The 21,287-nt window shown below is 36.1% G+C and overlaps 1 pseudogene; it reads left to right on the top strand.

Moving 5' to 3' along the window:
• The first annotated feature begins 834 nt into the window (after positions 1-834).
• Positions 835-21,287, top strand: part of LOC149192982 (cyclic nucleotide-gated ion channel 2-like) — a 76,023-nt pseudogene continuing 55,570 nt past the window's right edge.

Here is a 21,287-nt window from a genome sequence, read left to right as displayed (position 1 = left end):
CTTTTCTAGGTAAGTTTCGCTTTTCCAGGTAAGTTTCGCTTTTCTAGTGCTTTAATGCTTTTTCTTGTCTCTCTTGTGAGAGTGTTGTTTCACTTGTTTTGTTGAATGAATGATGGTGTTTTGATTTTTTTTAGCTTGTAGACATGTTGTTTCAAGTTTTATAACGCCTTTCTTAATTTTTGAATGTATTTTGCCATTTTTTGCACCAACGGTTGTCATTGTGATGATTCCATTCACATGCATCATTTTCCTTCAGTTTGATTGATTCCTACACTTGTTTCACTTGCATGTATCATCACTTAGTCAAATATGCACTCAACATCACACCATCCTTTAGGTATGCTTGATTTCACATTCCCCTTGGGGCAGATCTAGGCTCCCCGTGCCCAAATCTTACACTCCCTTTCATGCACTACACATTCTAGGAGCTCAAGGTGTCTACCTTTGCTTTTGGAATTGCGTAGAGGTTGTCCTGGCTTGGCTCCAACAACACATTGCACAGTTCCAGGAGCCAACCTCCTAGTTTGGTCACTGAGACTGCATAATTCGCAGTCTCTCCTGACCTTGGCCCTTGACTGAATTGCGCATTGCATAGCTCTGGTCAGCGAACTTCCTGACTGACTGATGTGACTACACAATGCGTTGTTCCAGAAGTCAGCTAGTGACCTCTGGTAACCAGAATTATGTTGTAATTCCCATCTTGAGTTTGGTTTGTTTCTTGATCTTGTTTTGAAGTTGCTTTGGTTTCTGAGTTGACATTTTCTTGCCATGAGTGTCCTCTCTGTCCCATAGGTACAACAATTGTTGAGCATATCTCAAGCAGTTACAATTAACATGGTATCCAATAGAGATGGATCAAAGGAAAATGCTAAGAGTAGTACTGGGGAAACAGTTGAGAAGATATCAATTGATCTACGAGTTTATGCAGACACTCAACTGTTCATTGAGAAGGGCACAAAGTTGACATGGCAAGAAATCAAGGATACTTTTGCAGAGGACTTCAAGGAGGACTTAAAGGACCGACATGTATATCAATATCCAATGGTCTGGCTTATATAAGGTGGCATGCAGGTACCCTGCCTTCCCATGTGCGGACATTATTAACCGGATTATCTCACACACATATAATGAGACTACGACATTGAGCAGTGCAAGCGGGATATATATTACCACCTTTAGGGTGGAGAAATTTCAGCAGATGTATCATTTACCTGAGCCAGTGAGGCGCATGGGCACACTTTTCTATGTCACCCACAAACATATGAACATGAGGGATATAGTCAAGCATTGGGTGAAAGAGCCATCAAATTTTAGGAAGACACCCAATCATGCTTATAAGACAAAGTCTCTCAAGAAGGCTTATCAATTCTTGATCATCTTTGCACGCAGAGTATATGGTCAAGAGAAAACATAAACCTTGCCTAAAGGTTGAATAGTCTTATTAGACCGACTTGTGAGTGATGGAAGGCCATTGAACTAGTTGAACTTGTTGGATTATCCATTGAAAAACCATGTGGCTAAGGCTCTGAATTTGCTCAAGGTTGAGCAAGCGAGATTCTACATGTCTGCATTCTTACTAGATGCAATCTATACTCAACAACATTTTCCTGGCATGAGCTTAACATGGACACCAAAAGAGACTATTGTCAACATATATTGCAAGTTTCCTTCCAACTGTAGCTACCAAGGAGTAATGGAAAGGCTAAATAACCATTTCATAATCCTATTGTACAAGCCTGTATTTGAGCAAGATCCACCTTGCATGTCCCGAGAAGAAATGGAGGTGATACTAAACTTTGCATATTGGTATTCCTCACCCTCACACCTTAATCAAAGTGTTTGGCGAAGAGAAGCCTCTGCATGATCTACCAAGGTATGCAACGAACAAGCTGGTCATATAATAGGTCTCATATTCCCTCTCCATAGAGTTATCAACAGGACTGCATAGGAACAAGAAAGCACCATGACCCACTCTTCCTTTTTGAAATAGATTGTATGAGATTAAGATATTGAAAGATGCATATGTCGAAGCTAAGGATATATTAAAATTAGGTATTGGCACCAAAGACCTTAATATGTATGATCCCCACAATATTTGTAAGAACCACTGTGAAAATGTGTACCATCAGTGAATCCGTGGGAGATTTCATTGGCATGAGGAGGACTCTTGGAGGTATTGCTGCAATGCTTCCAAAATCCACGAGCTGGTCAATTTGGCAACAACTTGGAAGGTTGCTCTGCAAGTAGCAACAACACATGAAGCAACAACAACAATGACAATAAGCAAAAACCTAATGCAAGACAAAGGAAAGAGGAAGGTTGTTGAGGATCCACAGGTAGAGCAAAGCTGTAAGATGAAGGTAGATCCCATTTTGGAGAAAACATCTTTGGCAGCAAAAGAAAAGAGGGAGTAGAAGATAAAGATAACAGAGTGAAGGAAGAAAGAAAACTAGAGGTTGCAGGAAGAAAAATTGAAGCTATAGGAGACATAGAAGAAGTTGAAGGAAGAACAAGAGCTGAGGAGGAGAGAAAGATAATATAAGTGGAAACAGGAGGAAGAGGAAAGGCAAGGCATACTGATAGAGAAAACAATTCCCATACAGGTTGAGGAGCCGGAACAACAAACAATTGAAGAAGAGGGTGACCAGATGTAGGATCAGGAGCTTTCTCAACAGATTGAACAACTTATTGAAGTGACAAACATGGAGATCGAATAGGAGCCATAGAATAAAGAAACTGACCTTATGCTAAGAGTGTCAAAGGTCATATCTCAGTCTCCACCACCTCGAGTGTCAAAACTAGTTTCGAGCGAGAAAGGAGAGCTTGTTCTCCTTGATGATGATCTGGTCATCGATGTGTACAATCTATCATTTGACGAGTTTCAGAAGAGGATTGTATAGGCGAAGAGGAAGGACTTTTCGAATGATCATGCATCACCTACATTCATGAATTAAAGGGTGATAGTTCCAGACACAATAAAACATCCAACTGCCCTTTCTGATAACACCTTGGGCTATGTAGGAGCAACAAGCTCGAATGTTAAGTTCTTATTGGCCAAGAATTAACAACTAGAAAAGAACTTATAGGCTACCAGGAAAGATGTAAAACAACTCAGATAGAAGAGTGAATTTTTCATAATGGGGGAGATTAGGAAGGCAATACTTCCTAAACTATCAACACTTGAGACTACCATGCAAAAGCTCTATGATGGATTTGTCACTGTGCATAAAGTAGTTGTCTGTGTTCATGGCTTACAACAGTGGAGCAAAGAGTTTGTTCAAACTCTCAAGAACATACATGCTACATTTCCCATGTGCAATAGTGGACAATGCGATACAAAGGGGACCCGCTTCACCTATCAAAGAAGATGAAGCCACAGGAAGAGCTAGAGAAAGAAAAGGTCTGTATGTTGATATCGAACTATGAGCATATCTCCCATTTTTTAGAAGCATATTGGCCTCATATGCATGGTTTTATAACATTGTGGATGTCATGGTGAGAACACACAATATCCAATCACTCAGATCCCTCACCGAGGCTAGATATAAGAATTAAGTCTGGCTAGATATTGATGAGTACATGGAGAATCTAAGGGAAGACCTGGAGTTGAGCGCACATAACATGCAGGAGTACATTGGTGGTTTGGTCATGGTCAATGCCATGCTGCGCATGCTTCAGGACGAGTTGGACACAATTTCTAAGACCATATGCCCAAATGCTATGGAGGAAAGAGTCCGCTATCAGAAAGACACCATCAAGTAGTTTGGGGACATCATCACACAATACCAATCTTGGAATCAATATGTGACCGAGAAACACCAAGTGGAGGTTTTCGAGTTGATCTTTCACCAAACTTGGATGTCATAGTGTTTTTTTTTGTTAGCCTCTCTCTAGCTTATTTTGTCTTACATGGGTACATGTCAAAAATGTAACATTATTTGTAAATATGTTGTAAGTGGATTTCCAAGTGTCATTAGTTGAATGTGAAGGGTCATTATGTTATGTAATGAGTTACTTGTAAAGAAGTTGAAGAGTCACGAGGAAAGTCAAAGGGTCACAAAGGGGAATGTCAAGGGTCACCCCACGCTTTTTTATAATAGAATGTCATAACTCATAAAATAGGGTTCTGGGAGCCAAGCTTTTGGATAGGCTTAAGTTTAGTAAAGTCTTGGGAGTATTGTGATGAGCCTTGGCTTCTCCACAGTGTAGAGTGAGTATAATTCTTTGGAGGAGCAAGTGTTCTTGACTGTAATGTTCCACTATTGGGGCTAGTGGTCGTCAATGGTGTATGTACGTATGGATCTTTCACTTATAATAATAATAATAATACAGCCAGCACACTTTCATGCATATGTTGTTATTGTAGTTGGACTATTCTGGTTGCTTTTGCAATGCATGTTGTTTAACTTACACATTTTCTTATGAAATACTTTTTATGCAATTGTACGAATCTTGTTGAATGCGTGTTGTTGTATTAACATGTAACTTTATTTTGTTGACTATTCTGCATTTTATCTTGTGATGTCATTCCACTCGTGTGTTCCTTTCAAGGTGCATACTATTATAGGATTCTAAGGGGTGCACTTCCTTTTCCCGTCCATGTGTTAGAACCTTCATGCATCGCACTTGACTCTTTATAGGGTCACACACTTGCTCTCACCCGAAGATATTGTACTTACCTCTCTGCGTTGCCATTGTCAAGGTGTTACACTACCACCCACTACTGGGACTCCAACTCCAAATGGTTTGAGGTCTAGTTGAGACTTCATATTGAGGAGATCCCTTGAATGTTGGTGGGTCTAGCACCGTTAGCACTTTTGTGTGAGCATGAAAAAAATAATTCAATTTGCATGTTTGTGACTCTTAGCATAATAAAAGGCCTACTATTAAAATTGACACAGTGCCAAATATGAAGAAGAAATAGGAAGTACACGTTGGTAAGTAAATTTGATTGAATTTAGGGTACATCATAAATTTTCCTGAAGAATTTAATGAATAACAATATGAGAATGATCTTGGTTCCCTTGGTAACATAGCTTGTGGTTAATCTCATTGAATTCCTTGTCATAATCAAACACTACAATGCTTATATGTGATATAAATGCTGGTTTCTCTTTCTTAGTGTTTTATACATCTTCTTTCTTAGTGTTTTACATATGTTCAAAAGTTATTATTTATTTATTTTCCTATTACAAACAAAAAATTAAATGTCATCTAATGTAATGTAAAAACATAAAAGTAAAATATCAGCCTAGATCCATATAATCCTATATCCATCATAATCCTTCTTCTCTCAATGATGATGATAATGATGGGTTTCCCTTACTTGAAAAAAATAGTTTTCTTCATAATATTTATTGATATTCCAATCCACATTCAACTCAAATGGCTTGAAAATATTAAAAAGTAGGGGTTGTCTCAGTAACGGATTCATCATTGAGCATCTAGTACTACACTGCATGTGTAACTACACATTGTTTTTCATTTGTTCTTCCTTGTTTGGAATTATATACACTGAAATCTATGTTATTCCTTCCCTGGAATTATATACACTGAAATCTATGTTGTTTTAGTTTGTCGATGGAGTCATTAGATTTCAATCACTATTCTTATTTAATCATGTTATTAGTAGATATCTATCACTATTAATTTTTAATGATTGTTGCTTTATAATTTACTCTAGTTTGAGCCAGATAATGGTTTCAACTAGTCCCTTTTGGGTTCCTAAAAAAGTTCACAATCCTGAGAATTTGATTGCAATTGATAAATGATCTGTGGCTACAAACCTTATTGAAGAGAAAATATAAATGTTGGTTTTCTTTGTACTATGTTGTGATAAAAATGGGTGAAGAGGTCTAGGACGAGGGATATGAAACTGCATTTCCAAGTTGGGTTGGTAGGTTTGATGCTACAGATCACAAAATATTGTATGTATTCTTGAAGGCTATATGCTTTATATTGAATGAGGCTAACACATGATCTAATGAATTATTATCGTAAAATTCTAACACAATATAATATGCATTGGCTACACTTATCTTTGTCAAGCTTGCTTGAGCACGTATTTATTTATCTGAAGTTGTGGCCAGAATCATAGTCACACGTCTTTACCTTTCATTTGCATGGGTTTATGTTGGATGACCAAAAGTTGGCTTAGTTTTCCATTAGTGCAACAATTAGACATAAATTTAGGTTAAGAAATATGTTTCAAAAACATCACATAAATGTATTTTGCAACCAATATAATTAATATTCAAAATAAATAAATCCACACAACAAATATCACATAAAAGAGATACAGCCATATAATAAGTCCTACAATTGTATTTTTGGATAAAGGAGGAGTGGATAAAAGAGGAGAAAGTAAAATTAATCACCCCAAGACACCACTCTGTGACATTATTCTCTTATAGTCCCTTCCTCATAATCATTTATTTCCCTTAAATTAACCACATACATAAAATTATTGATTATTATGATGCATTGAAATCTTTAACTAGGGTTGGCAAGGATTGGAATATTTTTTTTAATTCACTAGTTTTAAATCTTGGTTTAATCGCATAAAATGTTTGACACACATTGTTAGTTATCTTTAAATCTTAAACCCTTTAGAAATCCCAACTTAAATATTCATTTTGGTTTCTAGCATAATATCCCAGTGTAGGGATTGATGGAACTATTTGTATTTTAGTTTGTGGGTATAAGCTGTGTTATTTTATGGGAGAATTTTATTATTAAAATTGTTCTAGTGTGAAAAAAATATTGAGAGGGGGGATGAATTAGTATTTTAAATTACTTAGACTTTTCTTTTCTTATTCAGATTTCTCTACGCGAATGTTATGAAGTAAACTTGCATATGTATGCGACTATGATGAGGAAAAGTAGCGTATATCCAGTTCACTAACTATTTTAGTTAATTCATCATTTGTTTAAATTGAACGAGTTTATCAACACTTCAATAGAAATTAATTAAACAGTAATCATGAGTAGGAAGAGAATAAGTCATCACACACAAGCAACACATGAACACCAGGATTTTTAGGTGGAAACCAATGTGGGAAAAAACCATTGTTGTTGTCCTCTTTCTCTTATTCTTTTATTATAAAGAGAAATTTCTTACAATACTTGTAAAAGTGCAAACTCTTACCAATACACAGGCACCCACCTGCAGAAGGCTAAAAACTTCTCTCATTTTCTAGCTTCTACTTGAAGGGAGCTACAAAACCCCCCATCATCTATTCTTCATGGATCACTTTTTAGAATATTTCAAATTGGATCCATTCCAAATATAATACTGAAGCCAACATTGTATCAAATCGTTGAACTGAATTCATCATCAAATCATTAAATAAACCAAATATCAAATCTCAAACAACCAAAGCAAATAGATCATTTCAATTCAATATATTCTCTTCATCAGAATGTCAGACCACCCACTATTCATCACAGAAACTAGATCCTATCACTGCAAACCCTGGTTAAACTTATGTTAGAATATGTAAAATGTTATTATGAGACATGCCTGCGTATATATGTGATTTTTCTTTAGATAACTCGCATACAGATCTAAAAACATTGAACCTTGAAAGCAAATCATTGCACTACTTAAATAAGTTACTGAAACACATACTTACCTTGTGAAGAATCTCTGAACGAAATACAATTCATCTCATAGCAACGTCATTACTATTCAAAATTTCACAACATAATGAGTTCAACATCAACCAACACTGTCAAACATAGATCTTCATGGAAGACTTCATCGACAGAGAACAACAAACACAAAAAGATTGATCAGACATTGTATTCAACAAAACCCTAGCATATGTACGTGACACTTTCATGTATGTATGCTCCTTTCAAGAATCATACTTGCCTAAAAATATGTACATATTTTAGAATTTATACGCTACTACCCAAAATCCAATCCGCGTATCTATGCGATCTTTCTGAAAAAAAAATTGTGTATAAACATGTAACTACTTTATAATACCTTCGATGCACAACAGATCATAAATAAAACCCAAATATGGGCACATACTATAAAAGACACACATCAAAACATAATCATGACAAATCTATCAAACCATAAGCATATTATTCAATGTGTAGTCATTTCAGATCTATAAGATATGATCCATAATCATATTCTTGGGTGCACCCTTATTTTAGATCAAACAATTCATCAACAAACAAAAACATGCACGCATAGCACTTTCATCTCCATCTCCTTATATATCTTAGGCCTTAGCCAATACCTTAGGCCAATTCCATAGTTATGTCATTGGTATTCTTTGTGTTGGGTCCCTATAATACTAGTGATTACCCCATTACTATTGTAGTTATACCCCTTATTTATATTGTTGTGCCCCTATTACCCCCATATTGTTATTTCTGTGCCCCACAGAATCCCTCTATTGTTATTTTTGTGGCTTTATATTATTATTGTTAGGTCGGCTGGATTATATTGTGACTCCTTAGACTCCTATATATAGAAAGGAGGTTTTGTCATTTGTATCATCCAAGAATTTTTCATTTATGTAATGTAAAGGAGGTTTCCCCCTCGAAGAGGCTGAATTCTAAGGCGTTGATCTATCTTTTCTATCTTTTCTTGAGCTGGTTTCATAACATTTGGTATCAGAGCTTTGGATTCTAGGGTTTCGCTGCTCCAAACAGGTCATCGTGGAATTTTCGCTATAAATTTTTATCTGTGACGTTTCAGAAATCACAAAAAAAACCCATTTGAGAAGAAATCATTCTGAACCTTGGGTCCAAATTTAAGATCTTTTCGCATGATATTTGCGGAGATATCATCTGAGGAAGTTGGTCTTTTTGCAGACTCCTGAATTACATTCAAAACAGGTGACCTGGGGAAAATCGTCATAAATTTATCTCTGGGGATCGGATTGAAATTTCGTAAGAAGGTACAGAAAGAGGACTGACTGTAGTTTCTATTGTGTGTGTTTCAGATTCAGAGGTTGAAACAGTGACTCGTGGCATGTCGTACAAGTTCGCTCTGCTGAACCAGTCTAAAAGCAAGTCACTGTGGGAGATTTCACATAACTCTTCCTTGGAGAATACAATTTGGCTCAGATTTGTGGCATTGGAAAGAGGATGCAGAAGGATACTACAGGTAGCAATTTTAGAATTGGATGATCTGAAATTACAGAGATACATCAGATTCAATATCACGCTTCTATAAAGTGAAAAAAGGTGTGTAGTTTTTTTTTTAAATTTTTGTGTAAGCTTGGTTTAACGGAATTCAAAGGGCATAGTAAAGCATTATTATCGGTAACTGATGCCCTGAGGAAAGAAAATGCAAACACCTAGTAAGGAACCTGAAAGCTCTAGCATGACTCATGAAGAAGAGGAAGAAATGCTACATGATATATCAAAATTACAAGAACAAGTGCAACAAATGTCACACTCACAAAAGCTAACAAAAGCTAAGATAAGTGGCATGGAATCTAAGATAAATGGTGTAGAATCTAAGATAAAGGGCATGGAAGCTAAGATGGAGGATTCGATGGCAGATTTGAAGATAGATTTGAAGACAGACATGGAAGAATTGAAGAAGTGGCTACAAGAAAGGGTCACTAATGGTGAAAAGGTAGTAAAGGAAACTCATGATGAGAACAAAAGAAATGTTAATCATGATTCCATAGACACTAATGTTGGATTGAAGAATCACCATATTCCAAAAATCGATATGAGGAAGTTTGATGGCAAGGATCCCGCCACATGGATATTACAGATGGAGCAATTCTTCGATCTCAATAATGTGCAAAACGCACAAAAGGTACGTATGGCAACTGTATATTTGGAACCAAATCAGTTTGTATGGTATCAATGGCTTTGCTCTCGTAAACAATTTATCACTTGGGCAATTTTTACGGAAGAATTGATAGCACATTATGAAGATACAAAAAGCAACACTTTTTTTAGCCAATTGATAAGTCTCAAACAAAAGGGTTCAGTAATGGAGCACATTGAGGAGTTCCAAAAATTGAACATAAGGGTAAAAGATATTCCAGAGGAGCATAGGATTGATGTGTTCATAGGGTCTTTAAAGGATAATATCCAACATGATGTTCGCCTTTGGGAACCTGATTCATTAGAGAAGGCATTCAGGTTAGCAAGAAAAATGGAAAGCAAAATTATGGCAACCAGGAAGCATACCACTCACAACTATAAAGACGGAAGTGTTGTTGCCCCTAGTCTTCCACAACCTATAAGGTTGACACCACAACAATTGGAAGAAAAAAGAGCAAAAGGGCTTTGTTACAGTTGTGATAGCAAATACACTAAAGGTCATAAGTGTGCTGAGAAGAAATTATTCTACATAGATTGTGAAGAGGAAGAAGAAAAGGAGCAAGAAAGGTCAAAAGAAGAAGATATACTCCAGGAACAAAGCCTAGATGAAGAACAAATAAATCCGACCATATCTTGTAATGCATTGGTGGGAATTACCACTCCTCAAACCATCAAGATAGAAGGACAAATCAAGAAGAAAAAGGTAATAGTGTTGATTGATTCAGGAAGCACCCACAATTTTATTCATTGTAGGGTAGCAAAAGAATTGAATTGCTTCCTATATCCAGCACCAGAGTGTCAAGTGATGATTGCAAATGGAGGAACAATAAATTGCTTTGGAAAGTGCCATAATATCAAGCTATCCATGGGAGAATATGTATTGACTAGCCCAATGCTTTCCATTCCAATGGGAGGTGCTGATGTTGTACTAGGAGTCCAATGGCTACAATCCTTGGGTACAATAGCTTTTAATTTTCAAGAACTTTTCATCAAATTTTCTACGGAAGGAAAGGAAGTTGAATTAAGGGGTATTGCAGGGAAACCAGGAAAGATAATCAGCTCTAATGGCATGACAAAGCTTCTAAAAAAGGAGCAAAGAGGTGTAATTGCACAATTATGTTCGCTAGATGTTTCCACATTGGAATCATCTATTTCTCCAGATCTCCAAAAAGTCCTGGACAATCATTCCAAGGTATTTGAGACTCCCAAAGGTCTCCCACCTATGCGTGATCATGATCATGCTATTCATCTGATTCCAGGAAGTGTTCCTCCAAACATCAGGCCGTACAGATATCCCTATGTCCAAAAAAGTGAAATTGAACGTATGGTTGCAGAAATGCTAGAGGCTGGTATAATTCAACCAAGTCAAAGTTCTTTCTCAGCTCCAGTAGTATTGGTGCACAAGAAGGATGGATCATGGCGCATGTGTCCGGATTATAGGGAGCTCAACAAGCTCACTATTAAAGATAAGTTCCCCATTCCTGTTATTGATGAATTACTGGATGAATTGCATGGATCAATTTACTTCACCAAGTTGGATCTTCGTTCGGGATATCATCAAATCAGAATGAAGATTGAAGACATTCCGAAAACGGCATTTAGAACTCATGAGGGTCATTATGAATTTTTGGTCATGCCTTTTGGCCTTACCAATGCACCTTCAACATTTCAAGGTTTGATGAATTCAATTTTCAAACCATTCCTTAGAAAATTTGTGTTAGTATTTTTTGATGATATACTAATCTACAGCAAGTCTTGGAAGGATCATGTTGAACATGTTGACAGGGTGCTACAACTATTGGAGGAGAAACAATTATATGCAAAAAGATCCAAATGTTTCTTTGGAGTCCAGGAGGTGGAATATTTGGGTCATATTGTATCTCATGAAGGAGTTAAGGTAGACCCTAGCAAAATTAAAGCCATTAAGGAATGGAAAATCCCCACATCCATAAAGCATCTGCGAGGATTTCTTGGGTTGACAGGGTATTATCGCAAGTTTGTTAAGAATTATGGGAGAATAGCAGCACCTCTAACAACATTATTGAAGAAAGATTCATTTTCATGGACTCCGGAAGCAACAAAGGCCTTTGAACATCTTAAAGAGGCAATGTGCCAAGCACCGGTCTTAGCTACACCGGACTTCACAAAAACCTTTATTGTGGAATGTGATGCTTCAGGAAATGGAATTGGTGTTGTTCTAATGCAAGATGAAAGACCCATTGCTTTTGAAAGTCGTCCAATCAAGGGAAAGTTTTTAAGCAAAGCTATTTATGAGAAGGAAATGTTGGCAATACTCCATGCACTTAAGAAATGGCGACCCTACCTAATGGGAAGACACTTCAAGGTAAAAACGGATCATGATAGCCTTAAATACTTTTTAGAAAAAGATTATCCTCTGAAGAGCAACAAAAGTGGGTCACAAAGATGTTGGGTTATGACTTTGAAATCATCTACAAAAAAGGGAAGCAAAATGTGGTGGCAGATGCACTCTCAAGAAAGGATGAGGATGTGGAAGCATTGTTGTGTGCCATTTCTATTATCCAACCAGATTGGATAAACGAAGCAAGGGAGGAATGGAAGAATGATGAAGAAGTGTGGGCACTTATTCGAAAGCTACAACAAGATTCCAGTACTTCTGATACATTTAGCTGGCAAAATGATTCGTTATGGTACAAAGATCGCTTATACCTCTGTAAGAATTCCCAGCTAAAACAAAAGATTCTTATGGAATTGCACACTTCTCCCTTAGGAGGGCACTCAGGATTTTTAAAAACTTACCACAGGGTTAAGAAGGAATTTTTTTGGGATGGCCTTAAATCAGATATTCAAAAGTTTGTGGCGGAATGTTTGGTTTGCCAGCAAAATAAAGTTGAAACAATTAAGACACCGGGTCTATTACAACCTTTATCCATTCCAAGCCAACGTTGGGAGGAGGTTTCAATGGATTTTATCACAGGTTTACCCAAGTCTGAGGGAAAGAGTGTCATCATGGTGGTAGTTGACAGACTTACCAAGTATGCACACTTTTGTGCATTATCACATCCATTTAAAGCCAGTACAGTTTCTACTGCATTTATGGAAACAGTTCAAAAGCTACATGGAAACCCAAAGATTATTGTAAGTGACAGAGATCCCATTTTCACTGGAAATTTTTGGACAGAATTATTTTCTTGTCTTGGTACTCAGTTAGCTCATAGCTCATCTTATCATCCTCAATCTGATGGGCAAACTGAGATAGTAAACAAATGTTTGGAAGGATATCTTCGTTGCTTTGTATCTGATAAACAAACACAATGGGTCAAATGGTTGCCTCTGGCTGAATGGTGGTATAACACTTCCTTCCATACAGCAACAAAAATGACCCCATTTATGGCACTTTATGGGTATCAACCACCATCCATCACATCATATTTAAGAGAAAATTCTAAGGTTCAGGCAGTGGAACATCACATCGAACATCAACAACAAGTCCTCCAACTCTTAAAGGATAACCTCGTGTTGGCACAAAATAGAATGAAACAACAGGCAGATCAACATCGCAGTGAAAGAAGTTTTGATGTAGGTGATTGGGTATTCCTACGGCTACAACCATATAAGCAAATGTCCTAAAGCAAGCTAAGAAGGATAATAAATTATCACCAAAGTATTATGGTCCGTACAAGGTGTTGCAAAAGATTGGTACTATGGCATACAAATTGGAGCTTCCTGCAGCTTCTCGATTGCACCCAGTTTTCCATGTTTCATGTTTAAAGAAGGTTATAGGTGACAAGCTCCCAATTCAAACAATATTGCCAAAACTTGACGAGGAAGGAAAAATTATATTGGAACCGGAAGCAGTCACAAAAACAAGAACTCGACAGCTACGAAATCGATCAATTTCAGAGTATCTTATCAAGTGGAAGAACTTATCCGCTGAAGATTCCACATGGGAGGATGAGAATTTTATGCAGAAGTATCCAGAACTACTCAAGCGTTGAGGACAACACTTTTTTGAAGGAGAGGGGCATGTTGGGTCCCTATAATACTAGTGATTACCCCATTACTATTGTAGTTATACCCCTTATTTATATTGTTGTGCCCCTATTACCCCCATATTGTTATTTCGGTGCCCCATAGAATCCCTCTATTGTTATTTTTGTGGCTTTATATTATTATTGTTAGGTCGGCTGGATTATATTGTGACTCCTTAGACTCCTATATATAGAAAGGAGGTTTTGTCATTTGTATCATTCAAGAATTGTTCATTTATGTAATGTAAAGGAGGTTGCCCCCTCGAAGAGGCTGAATTCTAAGGCGTTGATCTATCTTTTCTATCTTTTCTTGAGCTCGTTTCATAACACTTTGACATAATCAAATATCCGTTGTCACGCTCATTATTATTGGTCAATACCATGGTAAAGACCCTGGTATTTAGAATACCACGGTACTGAATCTGTATGTGACTTTTTTTCATCATTCTCGCATATGTACACAGCCTCTATTCACAGGACCCATGTATACTTCTTAAAACATTGTTTATATCATTCCTCTGTCCCTAAATTGATATTAATTTGTCCATGCTGTATGTCACATCTATATTGACCTACATACTTATCCAACTATTATCATGTTGACATCTTTATTAAGTAGGTTTCCATCAAGGACAACATGTTTGTCATAATGTCGAAAATATCTCCCTTTGGACTTGATGGCAACCACCACTTTGGTGTTTGGTCACCACCACCTGTAGGTACCTGTAAACACATTTGTAGATATACCAAGTCACCAAGCCTTCTCCAAAAACCAGGCTTCTCTCCCCCTTTGAAATCAATGACAAATGGGCCGACCAATGTTGATTGAAGGCGCCTCTCCCTTTGTAGATCTGATCTGCTAAGTATAAACACTGAATACTGACCATGCTCCCACTAAGCACATGCTGAATTTTCTGAAGATATGCAAAGAAGTAAATGACTCTAGAAACGACCTTTCCTATCACCAAGGACTCATTCTTACATCAACTACCAAAAACTATGGGGTTACATAGTTGAATCATCATTACATTAAATTCTCGAAATAATGGGATTACATACATAATGAAATTGACTCCAATATTTCAATCATGACTGAATATAACATTTTTACATCATGGGTCTTTACATGACCTTTACATCAAGAGACAAATATGACATTTATAACCAAAACCAAAGACCTCAATAGTGAGGTAGTAGGACCATGATAGTCATCAGTAACCATCATTTACCATATAAGGATGAGCATCTATCAACAAAAATATGAAAATTATTATGAAACAAGGAATAATCAAGAAATCAAATGCCAACAATGTGCACTATGATAGATATAGTGAATTCTCCCCCTCCCCCTGAACCTATGCCATCTGTTCACTATCAAGACTAGTCATGTTCATCAGTAAAGTCATCAAAGCAAATTCATCAATCAGTAAAGTCATCAAAGTAAAAAATTTATTTAGAAACCATCATAAGCCATTATCATTTATAAGTATCATCTTATTAATAATAGACTATAACCAATTAACATAAGGACCAAAATGCTAAATAATAACTGTATGAAAGATATCAGAGCCTTTCCCTGAGTCTATCCCACTGTTTCTTCATCATAGATAAACATACATGACTGTCTAGATCAATACTCGTGTTTATATGTGACTGTACTTTATGAAATCTGCATACAAAAAGTAAATTGTAGTAATTATAGACTTAGATCCTCTTCAACATGAAAAGATATGTCAGAATAATTAACAAAGTGATGAAGTAGAGAGAACTCCTAGTTTTTGTCTGAGATATTCAAAGGAATCACGTGGAAGTGGTTTAGTAAATATGTCTGCAACTTGTTCTTTTGAGGGAACATATTCTAGTTTTACCTTTTGTTCAAGGACCCATTCTCCTAGAAAGTGATATTTGATTGGAATATGTTATGAAACCAGCTCACAAAAAGATAGAAAAGATAGATGAACGCCTTAGAAATAAGCCTCTTCGAGGGGGAAACCTCCTTTACATTACACAAATGAACAATTCTTGGATGATACAAATGAAAAGACTTCCTTTCTATATATAGGAGTCTAAGGGGTCATAATATAATCAGAGCCGACATAACAATAATAATGTAAGGGAACAATAATAACAATAGTGGGCTTCTATGGGGCACAATAGTAACAATATGGGCACTACATGGGTACATCAATATAATAAGCGGGTTGTACTAATAACAGTAAGGGGTTACACTAGTAGTATAGGGGTCTAACATGCCCCTCTCCTTCAAAAACTGTTGTCTTCAACGCTTCAGTAGTTCTTGATGCTTCTGTATAAAATTCTTGTCCTCCCATGTTGAATCTTCAGCGGGTAAGTTCTTCCACTTGATGAGATACTCTGAATTTGATTGATTTCATAGCTGTCGGGTAATTGTTTCTGTGATTTCTCTAGGTTCCAATATGATTTTTCATTCCTCTTCAATTTCTAGCAATATTGTTTGAATTGGGATCTTTTACAACTTTTGAATGAGTGGCCATACTTCTTCATCCTTCTTCCATTCATCCCTTGCTTCCTTTATCCAATCTGGTTGGATAATAGAAATAGCACAAAACAATGCTTCCACATCCTCATCCTTTCTTGAGAGTGCATCTGCAACAAAATTTTGCTTCCCTTTTCTATAGATGATGTCAAAGTCATAACCTAACATATTTGTGACCCATTGTTTCTGTTCTTCTAAAGATAATAGTTGTTCTAAAAAGTATTTAAGAATATCATGATCCATTTTTACCTTGAAGTGTCTTCCCATTCAGTAAGGTTGCCATTTCTTAAGTGTATGTAGTATTGCCAACATTTCCTTCTCATAAATAGCTTTCTTAAGATGTAGCAGTAAAAATACCCAATCACCTACATCAAAACATTTTTCACTACAATGTTGATCTACCTGTTGTTTCATTCGATTTTGCACCAAAGTGGTGTTATCCTTTAAAAGTTGGAGAACTTGTTGTTGATGCTTGATGTGATCTTTCACTGCTTGAACCTTTTTCTTCTTGATATGTCCCTCTATCTTGAGAGTTTGAAGAGTGGTAGTTTCTTCCAATTCTTTATAGGATATGGCCAGATTCATTTCTTGATGCTCGATGTGATCTTTCACTTCTTGAAATTTTTTTTTCTTGATATGTCCTTGTATCTAGATAGTTTGAAGAGTGGTAATTCCGGCCAGTGCATTACAAGATATGGTTGGATTCATTTCTTCTTTCTTGATGTGATCTTTCACTTCTTGAACCCTTTTATTCTTGATATGTCCTTCTATCTTGAGAGTTTTAGGAGTGGTAATTCTTGCCAATGCTTTAGAAGATATGGTCGGATTCATTTCTTCTTTCTCTGGGGTTGGTTCCTGGTGTATATACTCTTCTTTTGATGTTTCTTGATCCTTTTCTTCCTCATCTCCACAATCAATGTAAAATAATTTCTTTTGAGCACACTTATGACCTCTAATGTATTTGTTATCACAATTGTAACAAAGCCCCTTTTCTCTCTTTTCTTCCAATTGTTGTGGTGTAACCCTTGTAGGTTGTGGAAGGCTAGGAGAAACAACACTTCCATCTTTATAGTTATGAGGGGTAGACTTCTGTGTTGCCATAATTTTTCTTTCCACTTTGTAACAAAGCCATTTTTTATATTTTTTCTTCCAATTGTTGTGGTGTTGCTCTAAAGAAGGTGTTGCTCTTTGTATCCTCATAATGTGTTATCATTTCCTCTGTGAAAATTGACCATGTAACAAGTTGTTTATGAGAACAAAGCCCTTTATACCATAAAAATTGACCCGACTCTAAATATGAAGATGCAATACATACCTTTTATAACAGTGGTATGCCATGTAGATCAAAATATTTCTTCATCTGTAGTATCCAATTTACTGGATCCTTGCCATCAAACTTGCTCATCTCGCTTTTTCTTGATTTTAGGAGCTTGATCTTGAAACGACTGTAACTCTATAATTTCATATCTTCCAGTTCGGCAATCACGACCTGCAGTAGTCCTCCGTGTCCTCTTTCTAATGCCACTAGTCTGATTGAAATTGGATTCTTCAAGAAAGAGTTATGCACAATCTCCCAAGATGACCTAATTATACACCTTTTCAGAATAGCGAACTTGTATTACGTGCCACGTGTCATTGCTTTGACTTTCGGATCTGAAAAATATGCACAAAAACCTACAGTCCTTCCTCCTTCTATAAATTTTTACCAAATTTCATTTGATTCTCAGAGAGAAAGCTGTGACAGGTTTCACAAGGTCACCTGTTTAATATGTAATTCGGGAGTCTACAAAAGCCCTAACTTCCTCAAATCATATATCCGAAAATATAGCAAGACAAGATCTGAAATTCAAATCCGAGGTTCAGACCGTTTTTTTTTCAAATGGGTTTTTGTGTTAGCTTCTGAAACTTCGTAGAGAAAATTTTATAGCGAAAATTCCACAATGACCTGTTTTCGATGAAATTCTAGAGCTTGCAAAAACTATAACTTCCTCAGATCATATCTCCAAACATATAGCAAGACAAGCTCTGAAATTAGGACCCACGATTTAGAACAATTTCTTCTCAAATGGGTTTTTTCTTTAGCTTTTGAAACTTCATAGTGAAAAGGTTATATCGAAAATACCACGATGACCTGTTTGGAGTAGCGAAACCCTAGAATCCAAAGGTCTGATACCAAATGTTATGAAACCAGCTCACAAAAAGATAGAAAAGATAGATGAACGCCTTAGAAATAAGCCTCTTTGAGGGGGAAACCTCCTTTACATTACACAAATGAACAATTATTGGATGATACAAATGACAAGACCTCCCTTCTATATATAGGAGTCTAAGGGGTCATAATATAATCAGAGCCGACATAACAATAATAATGTAAGGGCACAATAATAACAATAGTGGGCTTCTGTGGGGCACAATAATAATAATATGGGGACTACATGGGCACAATAATATAATAAGGGGGTTGTAATAATAACAATAATGGGTTACACTAGTAGTATAGGGGCCTAACAGAATATGCTTGGTCTTTGAGTTCATGATAAGATTTTAAAAAATACTTAAGGAAATAGTATTATCACATAAAATAAGTATAGGTTGGGGATAAGTGATATGAATATCTTGTAATGTTTGCATCTTCCATAGAAGTTCAGTACAAAAGGATGCAACAACAGCATATTCTACCTCAATAGTAGATAAAGAAATGGAGCTTTTTTTTTATAATCGATGATATCAAGTGAGGTACCAAGTAGAATCCTCCTCCACTATTAATTTTTTGGTCATCAACATTACCTACCCAATCCACATTTGTTTAAGAATCAAGAGAAAAATCTGCATTTTTTGGATAACACAGACCATAATCTTGAGTTCCTTGTATGTACTTGAATATTCTCTTGACTGCATGGAGATAAGTATCCTTAGGATTTGCTTGAAACCATCCAACAATCCCAATCGCATGCACTATGTCGGGTCTTGTGCCTATAAGGTAGAGAAATCTCTTGGTCATAGATTTGTATTCTGGTTGATTTACTGAGGGAGAATCATCTTGTAAACTGAGATTACACCCTGTTACCATTGGTATGAATAGAGGTTTGCAGTCTTCCATTCCATACTTCTTTAAAATATGCTTAATGTATTTAGTCTGTGAGATAAAGATCCCATTATTTGCTTTCTCAACTTGAAGACCAAGAAAGTATGTTAGTTCTCCAAGAAATGACATTTCAAACTCTTTCTGCATGATTGAGGCAAAACTTTGACTCATAGAATCTTCATTGATTCCAAATATAATATCATCTCCGTAAACAACAACTATTAGAAGTTTACCATTATCCATATTTATATATAGATTATTGTATGTAGATCCGTTAGTGAAACCTTGTTGTTGAAGATACCTGTCAAGGCGATAATACTATGCACGAGGAGCTTGTTTTTGCCCATATAATGTCTTCTTGATATACTTTAAAGTTATGAAAGCTTGAAAATGCAAGGAACATTCTTATGGCTTCAAGCCTAGCTACAACTACAAATGTTTCTTCAAAATCTATTCCTTCTTGTTGCACATATCCTTTTCATACAATTCTTTTTTTGTTTCTAATTACCTCTCCATTTTCATTTAGTTTTCTTTGAATACCCATTTTGTCCCAATAACATTTTTATCATGAGGTCTTGGTACTAGTTCCCATGTATGACTCTTTTCGATTTGGTCAAGTTCTTCATCCATAGCCTTAACCCATCATTCACATTTTATAGCTTGATTTACATTTTGTGGTTCAATTTTGGATAATAAGGCTAGATAACTAGAAGTTCCAACAAGAGTTCTTCTAGTTTGTAATCCAGGTTCCTTATCACATAGAGTTTGATATTCTGGATTATTTTTCTGAACATACCTTGATGGAGTATTTTTTTCTACTTCTGTACTGTCAATTCCTTCTTCTGCTCCTTCATTGATTCCTTCTCCAACATTCTTTTGGCTTGTTGTAGGAGTATCTTTGTCATATGTTGGTGCTTTCCTTTTGGTACTAGTGGATGCTTCATTAATCACAACATCGATGCATTCAACAATATTTTGAAGTATTTTATTGTAGCATTTATATCCTTTTCTTCTAGAAGAATATCGAAGGATAATTCCTTCATCAACTCTAGCTTCAAACTTTACAAGTTTATCATCATTATTATTTATGTAACATTTTCTTCCAAATAATCTAAAATTATTGATAATTGGAGGTTTACCAAACCATAGTTCATGAGGATTTTTGTGATTGTTTAACTGAATACGATATTTTTTGAGCATATTTAGTGTTCTATGTGCTACTTGCCCCCATAAGGCATCAGGTGTTTTGGACTTGTCAAGCATGGAACATGCCATTTGTTGGATTGTTTTGTTCATTATTTTTGCCAATCTGTTTTGTTGAGGTGTTTTAGCTATAGAAAAATGCCTCTTGATGCTATACTGTTCACGAATTTTAAAAACAAATATGATATAATTTCTCCTCCTCTATTAGATCTAGGACATTTGATCTTAAAATCTAAATCATTCTCTACTAGAGCTTTGAAGACTTTAAATCTATCAATTTCTTCATCTTGATGTTTTAATAAGCCAATACAACACATGCGAGTAAAATCATTAATGAATAATATGAAGTATTGTTCCCCTCGAGGTGATTTCTTTCTCATAGTACCACAAAAATCAGTATGAATAAATTCAAGTGGCATAGGACCACATAAATCGGTATGAATAAGTTCAAGTGAATTACTTGAAGTACCTTCTTTGGCATTAAAATACACCCTAGTTTGCTTACAAAATTGACATGATTTGCATATGGTACTTTCTGTTAGAGAGATGTTAGAAAAGTCATGAAATGTTCCCATTCTGTTTGACTTATGTAGTTGACTAAATCCTAGGTGTCCCAATATTTTATGCCAAAGCCAACTTTCTTATGATTTTCTCAAGTAAC

Source organism: Pinus tabuliformis, chromosome 2_2, assembly GCF_031772625.1.
Source record: "Pinus tabuliformis cultivar Carrire ecotype Pingquan chromosome 2_2, CPIR1, whole genome shotgun sequence".
NCBI lineage: Eukaryota > Viridiplantae > Streptophyta > Pinopsida > Pinales > Pinaceae > Pinus > Pinus tabuliformis.
The sequence above is the reverse complement of the archived record's forward strand: the minus strand, read 5'-3'. Positions and strand labels throughout refer to the sequence as shown.